Below are 19,449 nucleotides of genomic sequence, written 5' to 3'. Positions count from 1 at the left end.
AGGGGCACTGACACAAAAATTTTGCATCTTGTTTTTTTCGTTGCGATAAGTAGCTAGCGACCTACTTATAACCTGTAGAAACCTCATTTGCTTCAGCGTGCGACCGTTGTTTAATTAGAGGCATTTTCAATGCGGCCAGTCGCAGTTTCGGTTTCAGCGAGTGCCGCGAAACGATGGATTTTGTGGATTTTGTGTGAACAAAGCTGACCACGTGACCGTCGGAGGGATATCACAGAGCAGAGCCGCCGTAGCACTGTCGAATCCCCATCGACGGCAGTTTCTGCGAATGCCTCCACGTACTGACCTCGTGAGGCGCTTAATTAAAAAGCGACCGTGGATGTGACGCAGGCGCTGCGAGTGCAAATGCTACCGCGGCTAAAGAACGACGCGCGACGCTCGAGACAGTGGGTGGCAAGACGCGCGCTGGGAGCAGCCGGCCGGTCTGCCTACAGGTCCGCCTACAGATGTGTTCGGCTCAGCACTGCGGCGGATATTCGAGTGCCGGTCTCGTAAACGGTGCAGATGACAATTTTTAATGCAACCCGCCATCGCATCATTAACTCCTTTCTCATGTGAGCCACCATGGTCGGGACTTGGGGACAATTTCGTGCAGCGGTAACAAGCTATCACTCGAGCTACCTGCGCCGGCCTGGGCCACTTCGCGGCCGTGGCCGCCGCCTGCACAGCGACCGTGCGGCTAGCTCAGTGAGCTTTTCGTGCCTCCGGCGCGTTTTCGCATCCAATGGTAATAAACAGTATTAGAAACAGAGTGCCTGGAATCGCTGTAGAACTTTGGTCGCGGCCAGCTGCCCGATTAGCTGACGAAATCACAGCGCCTCCGCCGCCAACGATCGGGTCGTTCGTTCTCGAGAGCAGAAGCTCCGCCCTCCGGCCCTCCGATTGGAGCAACGAGCTGGGCGAGCCGGCGAAAAACGTCGGCAGTGCGGAGGCGGCAAACACAAACTCGTGACGTGTTTGGATGTTGTTTATTTACAATTGCGCGTCGTCCTCTGCTGGCTGTTCGGTTGCGTTTCGCACACTTCAAAATTGATTTTAAATATGTTCTAGGCTGTATTCGCCGCTGATATTTTGCAGATGATGTATATGTGTTCCCACCAATCTATCTCTGAAGTTATCTCGCCTTCAAAATTGTGTGTCAGTGCTCCTTTAAAGGAGCCATGAAGAGAAAATGCAACTTCGTTTAATTTGAAAGAACTAGGATTCAGTATCTCACTCAGCTCCATTACAGGCCCAAAAGATGTTTTTTTAACGAAAAAAAGCGAGAAGTATTTAGAGACTTTCAAATTTTGCGCCACAGTGACGTGTTATGAGCAAGGATGACGTCATACGGGCCAACAATAAAACATAATTTTTAGAGCGTTAACTGCACGTTAGCATTCAAGTGATGCGGTCAAACGGAACTAGAGGCCCCATTACAGACATCCAGTCATGTGTCGTCGCGACAGGTCAGTTAGGCGGTCGCCAATCGCACAAACAAGGTTCTGTGACGTCATAGCAAAGTTGCGGGAAATCGGCTAGGGGGTCGCGACTGCTTCACACGTTTTCTTTAATATCTCCGTTATTTTTTCGAAGATTGCGATTATATTGGTATCATTGTTATCGGGACTAAGCAGTCTTTCTAATAAAGCCAACTTGTATTTTGTCTTCATGGCTCCTTTAACTCTTTCGGGACCGCCGGAAAAAGTGATGAAAAAGGGAGGTCTCGGTACAAATTTTTTATTACATAAAGCAAAGGCACCATCCTGCCTTAGCATATACCAAAATGCAGCTAATTATATGTTCTTTTACATACAATACCAAGTTTTACTTCAACACTAACGATAGAACCATGAAAAAATCCGAAACTAAGAACTTCGTAAAAAAACTACAGAAAAAGATAGAAAAAAGCGTAAATATCAAAATATTAAGAAAGAATAAAATTATTTCGGGATATACAAAATCTAACACAATGCTTTGTTTCTTCATTGAAAAAGTTTGATGTGGCTAGGTGTAACTGGTTTTTTGTTTTGTGTATGATCTCTTTGGCACTAGGGCCATGGCTACGTCGTCGCCCAGGTACACGCCGGGCTCTTGTCTCGGCGAAAACTTGATCCGTTTCTGCACTGGTGGCAGGAGATCACCACCATAGGTAGTTAACACCCTAGCGAATAAATATAAGCCAGCCAGAACATAGTTCGAGCGCACATACCTACTCCAGAGCCAATTGAAACCGAAACCAACACCCACCTTTGAGCGCGATTTGATGTTCCAGGCTGATCGACACCCGAATCCTCACTCGAGCTGAAATCCGATCTCTAAAGCCGCATTTCGAGTCTTCACTGCCACTCTCATCGTTAAAATCCACAGTAGAAGGCGAAGATATGCGAGCCGAGACGAGGCGGATTTCTTATCGTGCCCGCACGAGTATGACGCCATGCTTGTTTACATTCGAAACCACTGCCCGTCAGAATAAAATATCTGACGCGTTGCCGCCTGGCGATAAAAAAAGAAACTTCACAAAAGAGAAAACTCCAGTTTTCAAACTATCTCCTAGATGTCGCTAGGTGTTCCATCGAGCGAAAATTTGTATTCTGCAGGTTCGCAAAACCATCGATCATATGTGATCGATGGCCTATGGAGCGGTCCCGAAAGAGTTAAGAGCCAGTCTGGCGTCGGTCCTAGCTGTACATCGATACAACTCGCCAGATACAGCTCATTTCATTTCCATTCCATTCCCCCCAGTGCTTTCGCCATTCCATTAATTTCCATTCCGGGGCCGCGACGGGACTGAACAGTTCCGGCGTCATTCCAACTCTGCAACACTGCGTATGCCAACGCATGGTGCATAAGAAGCGCAGTATTGGCTCAGAATGGATAAAAGCTCCAGGCGTCATGATGGGAATGCGGACTACCTGACTTGATTGACGTCTTACCGACTCGCTTACTTGTTAGCTCGCTCCCTCAGATGGTTCATTTTCGCATTTTTCGCACTCCACGACTTCCCAAGAAAACTGCAGTTGTAATTTTTGTACATTTCTTAAAGCCGGTGCTGCTATCACTCGTCACTCCGAATGAGGTACAACCGGGCACTGGCGTACGCCAATGGGGGGTATGAAGTTCCTCGCCCTCTCGAGATTAGAATCGAGTGGAGGGGTATTGGAATGCACGAGTGAATCTGCACATCACCAATAACTACTACAGATAAATATTTTTTGCACTGCAAGCAGTTCACCAAGCATGTGCGGACTCGCAATCCCCCCCCCCCCCCCCCTTCCCCTGACAATCAGAGAATTTCTAATACCCATCAAAAAATACGGAAGTACAAAAATGCCATCGGGAGGTCATGTAGACCGTATCTACGGAATGAGTAAGCTAATTGTTTATTGTTGTTGATTCCTTGTTTAAAATTTTTCGTTTTGCCTTTAATGCCCTCCCCTTTCCTTTCTTGAGGGGGCGAATCCCTCTGCCTGATATGAAATCCTGCGTACACCACTGCATCTGACAGGCAGTCCTCTCATTTGTCACGATGCACCCCCGCCACGGTCTTTACTCCACCGACGCACAAATCCTGGTATTCACGATTTGTTGCGGAACTTCAATATTAAAAGATAATAAAATTTAACCCTCCCCTCCCAGAAATTTCTTTTAAGCACTGAAAGTAGTGGAAGAAAAACAGAAAAGGAGGCGTACAGTCGGTACCAAGTTTAACTGGAGCAAGAGAAGTACCATATGGCCTGCTTTACCTCAAGACGTAGGAGCTAGCAGGAAAGGCTTGCTAGAAGGAAAAGACGTCTCAACCCAAGATCAGGTAACGGAGCATGACGAGTGCGGTTCGAGATCGCTTGTAACGCTGTCTATTACTGCTTTCACTATTTTCTTCGGACCTGCAAGCACTTTGAAAGCTATAATTACTGCCAGCGCCGCGCAACGCTGCTCGTCTCTGCGGATATCTCATCTAGTTGCTGCTTTGATTTTGTTGCGTTTTTCTGTAAATTGGTAATCTATTGCGTTGAAAGACTATAGCCTTTCTCCAGCTACCTCAACACGCAAATTTCAGTCAGTCTGTCTGTCGTCTCTGTGTCACTTGACTCATCCACAAACCCCCACCCAAGGAAAGAGCAGGCAGCCGTTCCAAACTACCAAATGTGCTGCCATAGATCATACATGTCCACATTACTCAGCGCACAGGAAACTTCGGGAATACTTACGACAAAATGCATGCATATAACCGAGAATACAAGCGTTCATTTCAAGAACACACGTTGTATTAGTTTTTACAATAGTAAAAACAAAACGCGTTCAAGACGGTGTCGAGGAGAGGAGAGATAAAAGAAAGCACAAAACAAAACATGCCGGCTCGAGCTGCTCCAAGCACAACAGGAACACAAAAATAAGAGCTACGGGCGCTGTACCTACAGGTGGCACATGAACAGTGCGAACGTAGGAAAATGGAATCCCGCTCAAGAAACCTCCACTGCATCAAGATCCTTAACAAACCTCATTATTAAGGGAGCGATACTGGGGTGGGGGAGACCATGGGGGGTGGGAGGAGTAGAGTAAAGGTAGTTACGTGGCAAGCACAGCAGAAGGATCGTCTTTCGACGACATTTTCAGCGAAGCAGCATGACACGCAGCGATATCTCGCCTCATCTATGTCGCCCCATACATGACCCTAACCAAATCTGACAGTAAAACACCTAACAGGGTCATTCGGAAAACATTTAAACAAGCCCTCGGGCTCCCCGTGAGTATATCGACAACCACGTGTCTTCAAATGGGTCTTCACAACACCATTGAGGAACTCATTGAAGGACATCTAGCAAGTCATCGCCTCCGTCTGACACACACTTAAGCAGGCCTCTTTGTTCTTGAATGCATCAACTGGCCCTGCGCAGAACAAACCCGCCTGGTCCCTTTGTCAGACGAGTGGCGTAAACATATTTCGGTACAACCCCTACCGAACAATATGAACCCCGACCTCCATCCCGAGCGCAGAACCGTCCGCAGCCAAGCCCACGAACGCTTATGTGGCAATCGCTATGACGTGTCCTACACCGATGCGGCGAGCTACGTAGGCAAAAGAAAACATGGTTGCAGGGACAACATCCAAAAACCATTTAATTGCATGCGCGTCCATCCGGATGGTCTCCCCTCTAGACGCCGAAGAACTCGCCATTGCCTTAGCCCTCATCCAATGCTCCAGCAAAGTCATCATCACTGACACTCAAGCAGCCAGCAGCAGTTTCCTTTCAGGGAGGGTGGCACCAACAACCCTCCGGGTACTTCAACACTACCGTCCATCTCACCGAGTGGCGATCGTTTGGACACCTGTCCATGCCTCTATAACGGGCAACAACTTCGCCCACCAACAGAATCGCGAACTGGCCCACCGAGCCGCCGAGGTCACCGCAGCTCCGACGCCACTTCTCACCTATCAGGACATTACTCAAATTTACCGGACCACCAGACAAAATTTCCCGTGCCCTCATCCACCCCTCAGCAAAACTCAGGAATTAACACTCCGAGAATTACAAGCAGGGACGTACGTGCACCCGGTTCGAATGAATTTATTAATTTCCCACACAGTACACCGCTCTATGCAAATTTTCTCCACAGCTAGGTACCCTCCAGCATATAATTCTGGATTTGGCTCACAACCCAGCCCTACCACCCGTCTCTACCCGTTCCTTTCCTGAGTTGTGGGAGACACTGTTGACCAGCTGCCAACCGGAGGACCAGGCTCTCTTGGTGACACAGGTGAAGACGGCTAGGGAAACGCATGAATTCCCGGACTAGGGTTCCACTCTCACTTTTGAGCTCATTAAAATGTTTTCTCTCTTTCTCTCTCTCTCTCTGAGCAGTGGGTGGACCGGCTGACCAGCTCGGACCTTGCGGCGCAACAAGAAGTCGTCGCTAGAGCCCGGGCAGCCAGCCAGGACCAGGGCATCCCGGACTAAGGATGCCCCCCACAGGGCTGGTGCCCCTGCCATCTAGCACCAAATTTGCTCGTTTTTATTCAACGCTTATCTCTCTCTCTCTCTCTCTCTCTCTCTCTCTCTCTCTCTCTCTCTCTCTCTCTCTCTCTTTCTTTCTCGCTGGTTGTCAGGAGCACTGCGCATGTGTGCACTGGGTGAGTCCGTGGGTGCATGGGGCACAAAGAGGACATGGCATGTGCGTGCGTTTTTCCGCAAACTTCGAATTCGGCTCATAGATTTTGAACTTCAAGCTACAATTCGGAATTAATGTGTATCTGCTGTGGAGAGCACTCTGGAGAAAAATCCTGAAAATACAAATTTAAAGGCACCAGCTCTATACTGTGCAAAGATAATGACGATGGGGATGCCGTAACGAAACTTTTTTTCAGAGCAGTCAATCATCAATACTTTGATACAAAGAATAATGTCCACGTATATGCTTTCTCCGCTGCCAATGACGTCGAAAAATGATAGCGTTTCTGGCGTCCTGCGCGGGTAACGCCATTATTCGTTAATTCCGTTCTCCATTTGGCATTTCGAAGACTACCTAAGAATGCAGATTCCCTTTCAGCTGTCACTTTGCCACGTGGACACCAGTGCGATAGCACTGCGACTTCGGCAGCGAATTAGGCGAGGTATAGGTGCCGCAAGCTAAGTTACCGGTGATTGTGTGTACATCTGTACCACAGTCACCAACTGCTCCGCTTCTGACCAGTAGTGACCCACCCGCGGGTCGTCGGTGGGAGGTGACCCATGTGTGTGCCGCTAGTGGGTGACCAGTGGGATAACAGTAATTTGCGGTCAGGGGTCACTAGCTGTTCACCACAACCGTGACCCACCTGTCATCCACTGGTGGGCCATTATTTTGTCGCTTGCTGGTCACTGGCACTTTGTGGTTCACGGTTGGTTGGCCGTTGTTGGTCAGGTGACTAACCACGACTGGTGACCAACGTTGCTGACTGTGTGTGATGACCCACCGCGCATAGTGACCCACCGGCGGGTTGCTAGATAGTCAAAGGTCTGTCATTGCTCGCTGGTGGGTCACTGGGTACTCGGGGAAGTGCTGGTGGACTACGGGTAGGTCGCTAGTACTTTGTGGGTCACAGGTTACTGGTGGGTGACTCACCCTTCCGGTAAGTTACGGCTGGCTCATCACTGGTGACCCACGGGTGACCAACCAGGCAGACAGACCAAACTCCCAGCGTTTACCAAGCCCAAGTCAGAGTACCATATTTAAAAGTAAAAACGACCTTGACGATTTTACCTAATGCAGTAAAATTTCACTTATTTAGCTGCTTGGTATCGTATGATTTATCATTGCGTGCGTGCGTGTGTGTGTGTGTGTGTGCGTGCGTGTGTGTGTGTGTGTGTGTGTGTGTGTGTGTGTGTGCGCGTGTGCGTCTGCGTGTGTGTGTGTGCGCGCGCGTGCGTGCGTGCGTGCGCGCGCGCGAGTGAGTGAGTGAGTGAGGGAGGGAGGGAGGGAGGGAGGGAGGGAGGGAGGGAAAGGAGCGGGGGTTCACAACCACCATCTCTCGAACATGCTACTGGAGCCAACTATTAAATTTCAAATGCATGTAGACAAAGCGAGAAGCTAGAATTGTTCTTTGCAGGTCACGCACCGGACACACAGTTCTGTGTCACGGCCAAGGCTATCCGAGTATCTTGCTGCAGTTGTTACTGAACCGCTGAAACTGGCAATACAGCCAGGGTGCACAGCTAGCGACGAAATGTGGTGGTCATCGGTCCCCCCATGGCGAGAATTTCTGGAACAGTTAGAAGTGCAATGAGCGAACGTTCCCTCCCTGCCTACCCACTCTCTCTCTGCTCGCGAGCTGCGGTTCATGTGTGTGCTAGGCATGCAGAGGAAAGGAAAGCAAGCCTTCACGAAGACGCCTAGACGTGTCTGAGCGCCCTCCTTGAGGTCGCTGTGAAGGACAGGCGATCCTACGTGCTGAGGTGTTGCGTGACAGTGCAGCAACGGAACCGCGCCTGGCGTGGCTCCTCCGGGCTGCGGCCGGAGGAAGGCTCACCCAGGAAACGCGGTGATAACGCGTGCTGTCTGAGAGCGGCTCCGCCACTTCCGCGAACACAACCAGCAGCGGCAGCAGCAGCACGCGGCGCACGTGCACGAGGCCGTGCATAAACAAGGCACGAACAAAGGCGGCGGTGCCGGCGGCGGCGCGCCGGGCGGCAACCGATAGCATCGGCCGCGGCGGGCCGCTTGGACGGGAGATGCCGTCCTTGAAGCTAGCCCACGCGCCTCAACAGCGGCGCGCAGACACGCCGGCGAACCTCAGCCGTAACGACGCTTCTTTCCCCACTTCGGCCGGCCGCGGCCGCTGCTGCTGCTGCTGCAGACGACGGCCCCGGCCACTTGGCTTTCGGATGACCCGCTCGGCACTAGCGGTGAGTGTTTGGCGCCTCCCCGAGCGCGTCTTCTCACGACCCACATACGCGCCCACAACCTACTGTTCCTTTTTGCCAGCGCCCGCGCGCCTACCCAATTGGATTGTTTCCGCGCGCGCGAATGCATCGACCGGTTTTAGTGAACTGTTGAGTGCCGCGCCAAATCGGCTTTTGTTTTGGCGGTGAGCCGTTGGAACGGGGTTCGAAGGGGACGCTCTGGCGCCTCACGGGTATGTGCAGTGGATCCGCGGTTTCCGTCCGCCTCGTTTTCGCCGAAACCTGAATGCCGGCCTCTGCGGCGGGAGAAATAAGCTTTCCTTTTTCACACACGCTGTACACGCACACAAACTTCTACCTACCTAGCTGCCAAGCGACGTTCTGTTCGTCCCCAGGTCTGCAGCTTGGCTGGAGGCCTAAGAACTTAGGTGCCGAACAATTTACGTGGTTAGTATTGAATGCGGCTACATCATTGCTAGGAGCAGCGGAAACCCATTTAGGTTTGTCATTTCTTGTACTGAGTCGGGCGCAAAGTTCTGATTTTGAGTTTGAGACCTCACCCTAATTATATGGGTTCAAAATGTGCCAACTTCACGAGTCTGGGTAGCTTAGAAGTTTGGATTTCTTGCCTCTGAATGTAAAGAACAAAACAAAAAGATTATTTAAATTTCAGCTTCACATGCTTTTTGCCAAGTTTCCCAGAGCTCGGCGCATTGTTCCGTAGGCTGTCTTAAAGCCGGTGTTCTTTCGCCGCCGTATTGTTCAGTTGTCTATTTATTTATTCATTCATTCACTGTAATACTTCAAAGGCCCCAATTATGAGGCGTTACATTGGGGGTAGGCAAGTCACTGAAGGATAATATTTGTTCAGTGGTTTCTTTGAAATTGGCGGAGCAGGAGTTACTTCCAACCAATTGTAACGTGGCAGTTTTCATCACATCCTGTACCAAGGTATCTGACTTGGACTGGTCACAGCCACTCGATACATCGAGTGGGCGTGGCCTGGCCATGCGATCGGTTTGGGCATCGGCTGGTCACATCGCAGCAGGTGGGAAACGTACGCACCGTTTCAAAAGGCTGTACAGCCGGTAAAAGGCTTGTCTATAACACAGCGTTCGTACTCTCAGCCCTATCCTGCCCCGCCGGAGCGGGATTTGAATAAAACAACTGCGGAATTCTGAAGTCTTAGCCCTTCGCTTTTGCCTTCGACATGTTTAGAACGAGTATGTTTCGGCAGTTTTCGGATGTAGCTGGTTGAAGTTGAAATCGCTGTTATAGACAAGCGTTTTACCGGCTGTACGTCTTGCACGTATACTTATGCAAATGTGCAATGCGGATGTAACGTAATCACAGCTCTTGGGTGTTTTAAACGCGATAAGTGTGTGTAATTGCCGAAAGTTTTTCTTTTTTTTTTTTATTGCCACACGGCCATGGACGCAGCCTTTTCATATCCTGGCTCGCAAGCTATCGAAACTTTTGCACTGTGGCTTCGGTGTCAACGGGTTGACATTTCGTCAACCTCGATTTATTGTGCGCCTCCTTGTCGTTACGATTGTCCGTCTAAACTTTGTCGCCAAAGATTCTTAAACTATCTCTGTGGCATAAAAAATGTAACACTCTACAGCAGTAAGGTTTATATGACACAGAAATGTACTTGACTGCTAACAGTGCCTACCTGCACGTACTCAAGTGATTGGGCACTCACGGTCTGAGGTGGTCAGCGAAATGTCATCGTACCTAAACATGTGCGACTGCATTTCGCTGGCGTTATAAATTCAACCCACTGGCATGTAGCATAAATTTTTACCCGAACGTAATATGTCAGCATGGGTTAAATACGGCGATGCAGTATCGTTGTTGCAGCTTCCCGCTACCCACGTGACGCCTTTTTCCGATACTGCGGCAGCACGGCAAGTGTGTTCACTTGTTCTGTCTACGGCTTGTGCTTCGCTTGCACAGCTCTGCTTCCTGTCGACCTGGAATGTATCCTTCTCGCCCCCGTTGCTTAACCTGGATCGATTGGGCGTGCTGCGCTAAAGACTGCACGCTAAGGCGGCGCGAGGGAAAATGGCAGCGCTCAGTGCGTAAAGTTAGGTTGAGGTTCCCTAGGCCGCACATTCGAATGGGCGGCTCCAGTACGGTTAGCGCGCCGAGAAGTAGACGCCACAGCAGTTCAATATCTCTCCGCCGCCCATCTGCGTTCTCTGTCGTAGGTTGTGCAGCTATTACAGCGAGCAGTTGCAGTGTGGCCAGCGAGACCCTTAGGGCCGTCAATTAGGAGGGCCCGTCCCCCGCCGTCTCGTTTTCCGGCTCGCTCGACGGCCGCCCCCTCCTTCCGTGTCGGAGACAAACGAACTCGCGCCATAGACGAAGCTGGCCAGAAACTGCAACCCGCTCGATAACGCTCAACGTTGTTAGCGGGGCGTGTACTCTCCGGGACCGAGGTGCCTGTTTATTTACTGCGCAAATCTCGATGGAAACAATCAGTTGAACACAGCTAGTCGAGCCAGCCCGCATGGATTATCGATCTCAATATCAAACAAGTGGACTGACGATCTCAAGACAACGAGCTCCTTGTGCCGCGAAATCGCCAGGCGAATCAAGCCGATAAATGAAATATATGTGGGAAGCGTAAGTGTGCTTATCAAGCATGTATGACACATACTGTAAGCAAAACATTAAAGATTAAAAAAATGCATTGTCTTCGGCTCTTCCGCAAAGCCGAAACCCGCCCACGAGCTCTCGCGACATTGAAGCGTGGCAAGAAAAAGCTAACTAAAAACATCTTACTGTTTAAAGATACATTGTATTTTTAATCGAATTGACGCCGTAACTTTCGCGAAGAAAGCAAAGGTTTTCAGGACTAGGCTGAAGGATCCAAGTTTTATATCTTTCCGAAATGGTATAAAGTAAAAACATGGGGCATTGTAAAAACTCCCCCATTAAACAGGGAAATTGTTTTTGTAGTAGTCTGATGGTAATTACAAAGTCAGCAGTATAGCTGTAGGGTGCAGAAAGATGGAGAGATAACTTTAATGATGCAGACAAGTCAACCTATAGCAGCGAGCTTGGCTTGCTACTCCGCATGGGAATTACCAAGGACAAAGGTAACTGAAGACACGTAAGCACACAAGAACGCGCACAAACAGTAACGTCCACAGAAACAAAAAACACAAACAGGCGCAGGAACGCACACACAGTGAGGTATGTTTGGATATAACTTTCACAGGATGCGGTCCAAACCGCAGTCACCAAGAAAGGGCATCAAAGCCTGTGTAGTTTGTGGGGCAGCGGTGGTGGTGGTCGTCGTGCAGATCCTTTCTTACCATAGTGTGGATTTGGAGGCGAGTGCGGGGAAAAAAATGGCATCATAATCAAACATTTAACGATACCATCTTTTTAGGCGGCATTCCTTCTGCGATACATTTTGAGAGACAGAATGATTCATTTTGGAAAAAAAAAAAAAAAAAACGCTGGTAAATGTTACGTTTGGTCTTTCAGGTAGCATATGGTCGGCGCTTATCAGCCATCAGTTACCTCATTGGCAGCGGTCAGTTAGGGCAGCATCCATGCAAAAGCATGCGCACAATCCATGGCATCGTTCCAATCAGTTTCTTATAGCATACTTACGCGTACGTTTAAAGAGACCCTGGAACACTTTCAACTTTTTATCCAAATCTTAAATGCTTTGACTGATAACTATAGCTTCATAAATGATAATTATAGCTTTCACGGTGCTTCTAGACGCTAAGGAAATGGTTACAGCGTTTATCGGAAGTCTTGCAGAGTCCCTTCAAGAGACCTGGGACATGTTTTTCTGGTGGCGTCCTTTAGAGCGTTTACACGCATTTTATTTTTCAAGTGGACGCATGCGCAAGGAATTTAAATATGGGTCGGGTAAAGTTAAAGTTATTTCATGCATATACTGCAGTAAACGGTTTAGAGCATGCAATGAAGGAAATGGCCTTCTCGCGCTTTCTCGTAAGGCAAGATACTCGAATAAAAGGTCTTCGCGGAAAAATGGACTCGCGGTGCGTTTTGTGTTGCAAAGCGACCATGTTGAAGTCATCAAAAAAAAAAAAAGACTAACCCACCGAAGTTTTTAAAAGTAAGTTCAACCACCTCTTCGCACACCATTCGTGCTTTCAGGAACCCGGGCCGTGCTCTCGGAGGTGTAGGCACTTAAGAAGTCATCCTGAACCGACACTTTGGCAGTTTAAAGGAGCGAACGGTGCACTTGCGGGTTTTCTTCCCGGAAACAACGGCGAGAATTAAATGGGTGTCGCTTAAGAAGAATGACGCAGAAAAGAGGATGGAAGCGGAGTTCGTTGCTCTTTCACGTTTCCAGGAGTCTGCGTCTTCAACCTTTTCTGTACTTCTTACACGGAACCCATACCAGGCTGCCCAGTTAGCGGAAATTTGTCGGTGTTGCGTTGCAGCAAACTTTTTCCTTGCATGTACGCAAAGGAATTCGTAACTGCCTTATATTTATTTTTTTTTTAGTTTGCTTTATATTTTTGGAATAGCTTCACTACATTGGATAATCACTCTAAGAGCAGCCTTTTCTTTTCTACGCTAAAGCCGCACAACAGTACGAATACTTAGAGGTTGTTTCTTTTGTCGTCAGAAAACAGTCCTGAGCTTCTCGTTCTTTTCCTATCCCCATATTGCCAAGTGTAAATTTGATTAATATTTGGCTTCTAATTCTAGTTTTGTGCGAGCTAAAATCTAAATAATGCAAGCCTCTGTTTCAGCAACGCTTATGACGCAAGCACTAAGGCGAGCGATCACCAAACGACAATTCCGGGATGAATATTTCGTTAATCAGAGCTGTACGTTCTGAGGAAACACTCATGCTGGAAGTATGGTCCAACACTCTCGTGCTGTCTACGTTAAAGGGACACTGAAGGCAACCAGCAAGTTGATTTTGAACTAAAGTCTGACTTTCCCATGGCCGTTTTAGCGTTAATTTGGGGCCGAAAGATGCCTTAATTGCTGAGAGATCGCTACTCAAACGCTGATCAAACCGACGCAAACATCGACTGCAGTTGTTTTTGCGCCACGATAAACCGGAAGCAAGAGAGGCAGGGGTGATGTATAGCGGTATAGAAGTAACCGAATACAACGCTACCACGTACCGAGCGGTTTGGTCAGTTTCGGTCAGATCGGTCGTGCTTTCCCAAACTTCGACGTCCTTTGCAGCTCCGGACCACAACAAAATGTTCCTTCGTGGGTCCCGTGATCAGTATTAAGGCTTGGTTGAAGAAGAACATGTCCTTTTTGGGTCCCGCGAATGTTGGCGTCGAAATAACCGCTCATGCGTAGCTCGCACGCGTCCTCGAAAAGCGGAACTGCCTTTCCAAGTATGGGCGAGTAGCACCATCCAGCGGTAACCAGGAAAGACGCTGCGCACCCCAGACGATTTAAGCACTTCCGGAGCAAGTTGCGCGGTATAGCCAGTGGCGGCGGCACCGATCCTCACGTTTACGTTATTTTCTACCTTATTTAAAAAAAAAAAAGTTACGCGTAAGAGTGGTATAATCGTGTTCTCGGCAAGCTAATCTATCTATCTAGAGCAACTTGTATTTTGACTTCAGTGTCCCTTTAAGGAGTGTCCTGCATTTACCGAGAGCAGTCTGGCGCTATATAGCGTCAACTTCGGTAAAGCTAACATGGTGTTTTCTTGCGTCGCAACGTTTGTAGCGAGCGAGCGCGCGCATGATTGCTTCAACTCTCACAAATTAAAAGTTTCTTATAATACGATGCTTTCTAAATTACAATTAAGCACTTCAAGCAACACAACTAAAAATAAATAAATACAATTTCTAACTGTGCTTGCGTTTACGTACTGATGACAGTCATGCTAATGTGTTTTAAGGAGATAATGGCAAGGCGAAGTTGGGCGAAAAGTGTGTCCCCTTCCATCTCAGTTCGTTACTTTCGTGCTGCATACAACGCCGCGATTGGTCAGACTGCAGGTCCCTATAACTGCCGTCGCCAGCAAAACGCTTGCTTACGATAAGTTTATGTTAAAAAAAATGTTTGCTGCGTTTGCAATACTCTGCCAAATCCAGGGGTCTACTGAAAATATTTTAACAGTTGGTACCAATACTCGCCGGAATGTTCATTTTGCTACCGCAATTTTGTTGAACGAAATTGCCTGAACCACAATGCTCTCCACGCAGCCGACAAATTCTCTACCACTTTCTTTTTTTTTTTTTTTTACCGACGCCAACTGCGGGGCGCTCTGAGGGTGGGCTGATTCTGCGTTTATTCATTCTGGCCATAAATCGGACATGGAGGCAGCAGCTCGTTGCACAGTGAGCTGCAGAATATTGTTTTTATGTGTAATTGAATTTTCATAAAGACTCGAGTTCCTGTGATCGGCGGTGTGCACGGACGCTCGTATGTAAACCAAATGCTTTGGCTGACCTTTCTATGCCTTCGGGAAAAGACAAGCATCGTCAGAGCATGTGCTTCCTGAGCTGCAAATGAGTAGCGTATGCGCCAGCATAGAGAACACGAAAACATCATCCCTCTTGAAAAGTTGTGAAGAACGCAAGAACAATAGAATTTATTAAATGTTTTTATCGGCATGCATTAAAGGGGGGGGTCTCTGTTTTGTACTGGTTCAGTTGCACCGAGGTAGGACGCGTAGCCAGCCACGTTGCAATTAGAGACGTACCTCACAGACCTAAGTCCGCGATCGTTCGTTGAGGTAATTTTCCTGTCTCCAAATGTCATCACGTCGACGGTCGTGCCTAAAGACGATTTCGGTGAGCTAGTTAGCAGCCGCAGAAGCCGTCTGGTTCGCGAGACGTTCGGCACGTGCGTGAGCCGCTTCAGCGGATGCAAGGTCTCCGCTTTCTCCGTCTTTCCGTCAGACTCGTCCTTATCGGTAGCGCATTGCTCTTGCGGCCCATCGAGTAAGGAAGGCGCGCGCCGAAGCCTCGAACGTGCCTCAGCCGAGAAAGGGGGCGGAAGGTCCGCTCCTCCCCGGGGCCAAGTCAGTGGCCGTGGAGGGGTGAGCGCGCGTGAGAGCAGCCCAGCCAACACGCTCTACATCCAGCCGAGGGCTGCCTCGGAAAGGACGACAAGCTGGGGGAGAGGAGGAGTGGCGCGTGTAGTGTCGATGCTCAGGGAATGTTGATGCAGGCCCGGCGGCTGCTCAAGCAAAAATTGCCCTTTTAGTGATGCTCATTGTTCTGCTCGGCCAAGCAGCCCGCGAGTGCGCGCTATACGTGCACTGTAGCTTTGAGCTTGCATCTACACACCTGGCCCCGCATTACTTATGCAGTCGTTTTATGTCCCAACGACGAGCGTTTATTTGGTATACAAGCGCGATTGGGCCGCATCGCTTGGTCGCGGAAATCGCCGTCGATAAACGCTAGCGTAATCGGGGACAAGTAAGCACTGCTTGAAACAAACATGTACCGAACGCTTGCGCAGCATCGGTCCGTCAAACTTCTCAGCCACTAGCCTGGGTCGAACCATTGCGCTCAAAAATGGCCGCAGCGCTGAACACAGACATGACATCAATAACGAAGCTTCCATTCCCAAGCACCCGGACCATCTTTCAGCCTTTAAGCGAGCAAACTCCAATCCGAATTGACCACTACGAATTGTTCGCAAGCAGGCCTGCTGTCATGTGCAACCCGCATTCCGTGCCGATCATTGCATGTAACTCTGTGGTTCACGCCTGCTGAAGCCGAGTCGCGATACTTCAGCCCACTGGTAGTTTTCCTGGTGAACTGCAAAATTGCTCCGTGTCGACTTGGTGTCCTTCACTGCGTCAAAGGAACGAGTATCAGTCATCATGTATTTCTAGAAATTTGCCGGACTTGTCAATTCCGTTTGAATCTGCGTCTAAAGCATCCAACACAGTTACACACACTTCGAAACTTTCTACCGTGCAACTTCGCCGCGCGCGCGCACACACGCACACATGCACGCACCCACACACACGTGCCTCCGTGTGCGTCCAGAGGCTGTGTGCATGCATGTGCGTGTGGCTGTGCGTGCGTGCGCGCATTTGCGTATATCTATATATATATATATATATATATATGTATATATATATATATATATATATATATATATATATATATATATATATATATATATATATATATATATATATATATATATATATATATATATATATGTAATGCAGAAAGGAAAGCCAGTCCTGAACGCTTAGGAAAGGATAGGGGAAATATAGTAACTGTTTGTAGAACGAAGATTGCCATTTTTTAACAGCAGGGCTATTTAAGCTTTTAGTTCTGCTGTCAAACGTTTCCAGAAAAAAATACCAAGAAAAAAAAAATCGCGCCAATCCACCCCGTGAATGTGGTGGGATGCAAAGTTGTAAACGGCACCCATAACGATTACCCATGCGACGTCACTTAAATTAACTCACATCGCTCTACAAATAGTAAAACCAGAGAGAAGTGAAATGCACTTAGCCACACCATTTATTACTTCAAAGAGATATTCTTGGTAAGGTTAAATCAATGTATGATGCATGAACGGTGGTTGGTTGAGTTGTATTGGTGTAGCATATGAGTGGAAACTCTTTTTTTTATAAAATTAAAGGAAGCTCAGAACCGGTGTTAGACGATCTTACTTCTCCGTCTCTGCGCCGCGGACGGAGGCGATGAGGTTTGCGGCAGAGACGGAGGAGGAGGAGGAAGAAATACTTCTTTTCAGGTTTCTGAACGGCCCAGAGTGCAGCCCTGGGGAGTGATTCCTTCTTCTGTTGGGCCCATATGCAGTCCGCGCGGCCTGTGTTCTGTCCACCCGCTGAAGCTGGGTAGGTAGAGAGGGCCTGGACAGTAGCATCTCCCATTGCTCTTGTTGGGTAGTTGACAGAAAGAGAGGAGGGTGCTCAGGGCTAAAGTCGCACACCCCGATTACGGGGCGGAGTGTTCCTACTTCTGAGCAAAATTTACATTCAGCGTCGTAGCGATTCGGATACATTAAGTGAAGACGCGAAGGCTGTGGGAAGGAGCCCGGTGTATGAGCCGTAGGGTAGTTTGTTGTTCTCTGGAAAGGTCAGGGTAAGTCGAATGTACGGTCTGTCTCAGAAGGCGATAGTGCTGGGTTATCTCCCTGAACATCACAAGCGGGTGACTGCCCTCGTGCAGCTCCATAGCACGGGAGGTAAAAGCGCAGGCTTGTTGGGTGGGCGTATTTGTTGCCCTCAATGGAAGCGTGAGCGGGTGTCTAGATGAGCTGAATGTAACTATTTGGGGAGTGGTTTTTCAGCACACACAGTGCAGGTCGGGACACCAAACCCGACTGGTAATTCCGGTAGGCTTGTTGGGAATCGGTGACTACCTTACGAACACCTGGCTGAGTGAGATCCAAGGCGATGGCTGCCTCTTCTGCTGCCGTCATGTCTTCGGTCTTGAGTGAGGCACAAGCAAGGAGTTTGGATCTGAAGGTAGCCACGATCGACAAAAGTCCAGGAGTACATCAAGCGGAGTGACATTCTGTGCTGCCCAGCCAAACTGGGGAGGGATGCGGCAACCCGCCGCAGTTCTGTTCGTTCGGAGCTTCTGGACAGGAAGATGGCCCTCTATCAGCACTTCCACCGTGTTGTAGAGCTCCGTGCTAAGCAGACTCTCTGTGGACGCACTCATGAGAAGACCGACCAGCTTGCTCGACCGCCTTTCTACTCATTATATAAAGCATCTCTATGTCTTCCTTGTCGAGGAGAAGACAGGGGGTTGACGTGAGTGACTCTCGAGAGGACAAAAGCTTCAATTAATCGAAAGGTATCGGATTCCTTGAGGCCTCGCTTCTTGGTGACAACTCGCCTGATCATGTGTATGATTTGATTAATGCTGTTTTTGAGGCGCTGCAAGGAGACGTCACTCTTTGTGTTAGCCTCGAGATGTAGGCCCAGGATCTTGATGCTGGGGCTTGGAGTGATGGTCTGGCCATCAAGGAGTATTTGAATGTATTCCTTGGTTTGGCGTGAGGGCGGACGACAAGGAGCTGTGATTTTTTACGTGAACACTGGAGGCCACAGGCTTTAGCACATTGGCGTACTAGAAGTGAGATGCATGCATTGGTGTGAGCTTCCTTTAATTCTTGTAACTCTTAGCACAAGAGCAAGGTGCACACAGGGCCACTAGACGGGCATGAGTGGTCGCGTGACGCTTTCACGCGGCATTCAGCGAGAACGCAGGGGGTAAACCCGTAGATGTGCTTGGTGAGTACACCACCTGTCTTCCCCGTCTTCGCGTGGGCTCGTAGCTAAATCGCTAAGACAACGGGCTCTCGCTTTGTTAATCTATTAGTTCCAGGTTCGATTCCCGGCGGTGCCAGTAAATTCTTTTATTTATTCGCTGGAGTTTTCTGGTGACACCAAAGGTCGCGAAAGAACCCTTGGGGGGTAGAGGTAAAAAGCTTTGCTTTAGAACACCGAGCGCACGTGAGCATGCGCCTTGTAAGGAGCACCCGGCGTCGGTAAGGCTTGAGCCTGGACTTTCGCCACGTGAGGAGCTCGTAAAAAATATCAGAAGAAATACCGACCGCACGTGAGCCTGCGCCTCGTGAAGAGCGCCCGGTGTCGACCAGCTCGACCTTCGAGAACACTCTGCCCAGCGTTCGTGGAGTGATCTCTCGCGTGCTGTTCTCCTCGCTAGTTCATGTGCGTTCGCGCCTGAAGTGGGGAGCACAGACGCCGAGTTCGCGAAGCCGGTTGCCGCTGGTTCTAGCGCGTGCTAACGCGGTCCGCTTTGGGAGAGATGTGAAAGCCTGCGGACAAAACGATCCGGGCCAGCCAGTGATCGAGAACTGTCAGCGGCAAGTTCGGAAATCCATGTGAGGTGTAACAGCCGGTTCTCCGGCGAAGGGAAAGGGGCCGCCAGCTCTGCTGTTTCTCCAGCCTTGCACCACTAGTGCAAGCTGCACCAATTTTTGAAATGCTTGAAGATACATTAGAAATGAACATATGAGCCCTGGGCGGGAACCGAACCTTGGTTCAGTCTCCACCCGGGTCTCGTGTCTTTCTCTACTTTCTTTCCCAGGTTCGGTCCGCACCCGTGTCTCGTGTTCTTCT

General features: G+C 49.2%; 1 pseudogene across 1 annotated transcript in view; it reads left to right on the top strand.

Moving 5' to 3' along the window:
• Positions 1-8,109: 8,109 nt before the first annotated feature.
• The window catches only part of LOC144146562 (uncharacterized), a 93,216-nt pseudogene continuing 81,876 nt past the window's right edge, over positions 8,110-19,449 (top strand). Inside the window, exon 1 of the transcript XR_013317685.1 lies at positions 8,110-8,381. The product of XR_013317685.1 is annotated as an uncharacterized LOC144146562 (transcript). The remainder of the gene's footprint in view (positions 8,382-19,449) is intronic.

Source organism: Haemaphysalis longicornis, unplaced genomic scaffold, assembly GCF_048455015.1.
Source record: "Haemaphysalis longicornis isolate Haplotype H1 unplaced genomic scaffold, Haemaphysalis longicornis Haplotype H1 scaffold_1, whole genome shotgun sequence".
NCBI classification, from domain to species: Eukaryota; Metazoa; Arthropoda; class Arachnida; order Ixodida; family Ixodidae; genus Haemaphysalis; species Haemaphysalis longicornis.
Note: the sequence above shows the minus strand (reverse complement) of the source record. Positions and strands in the feature narration are given on the sequence as shown.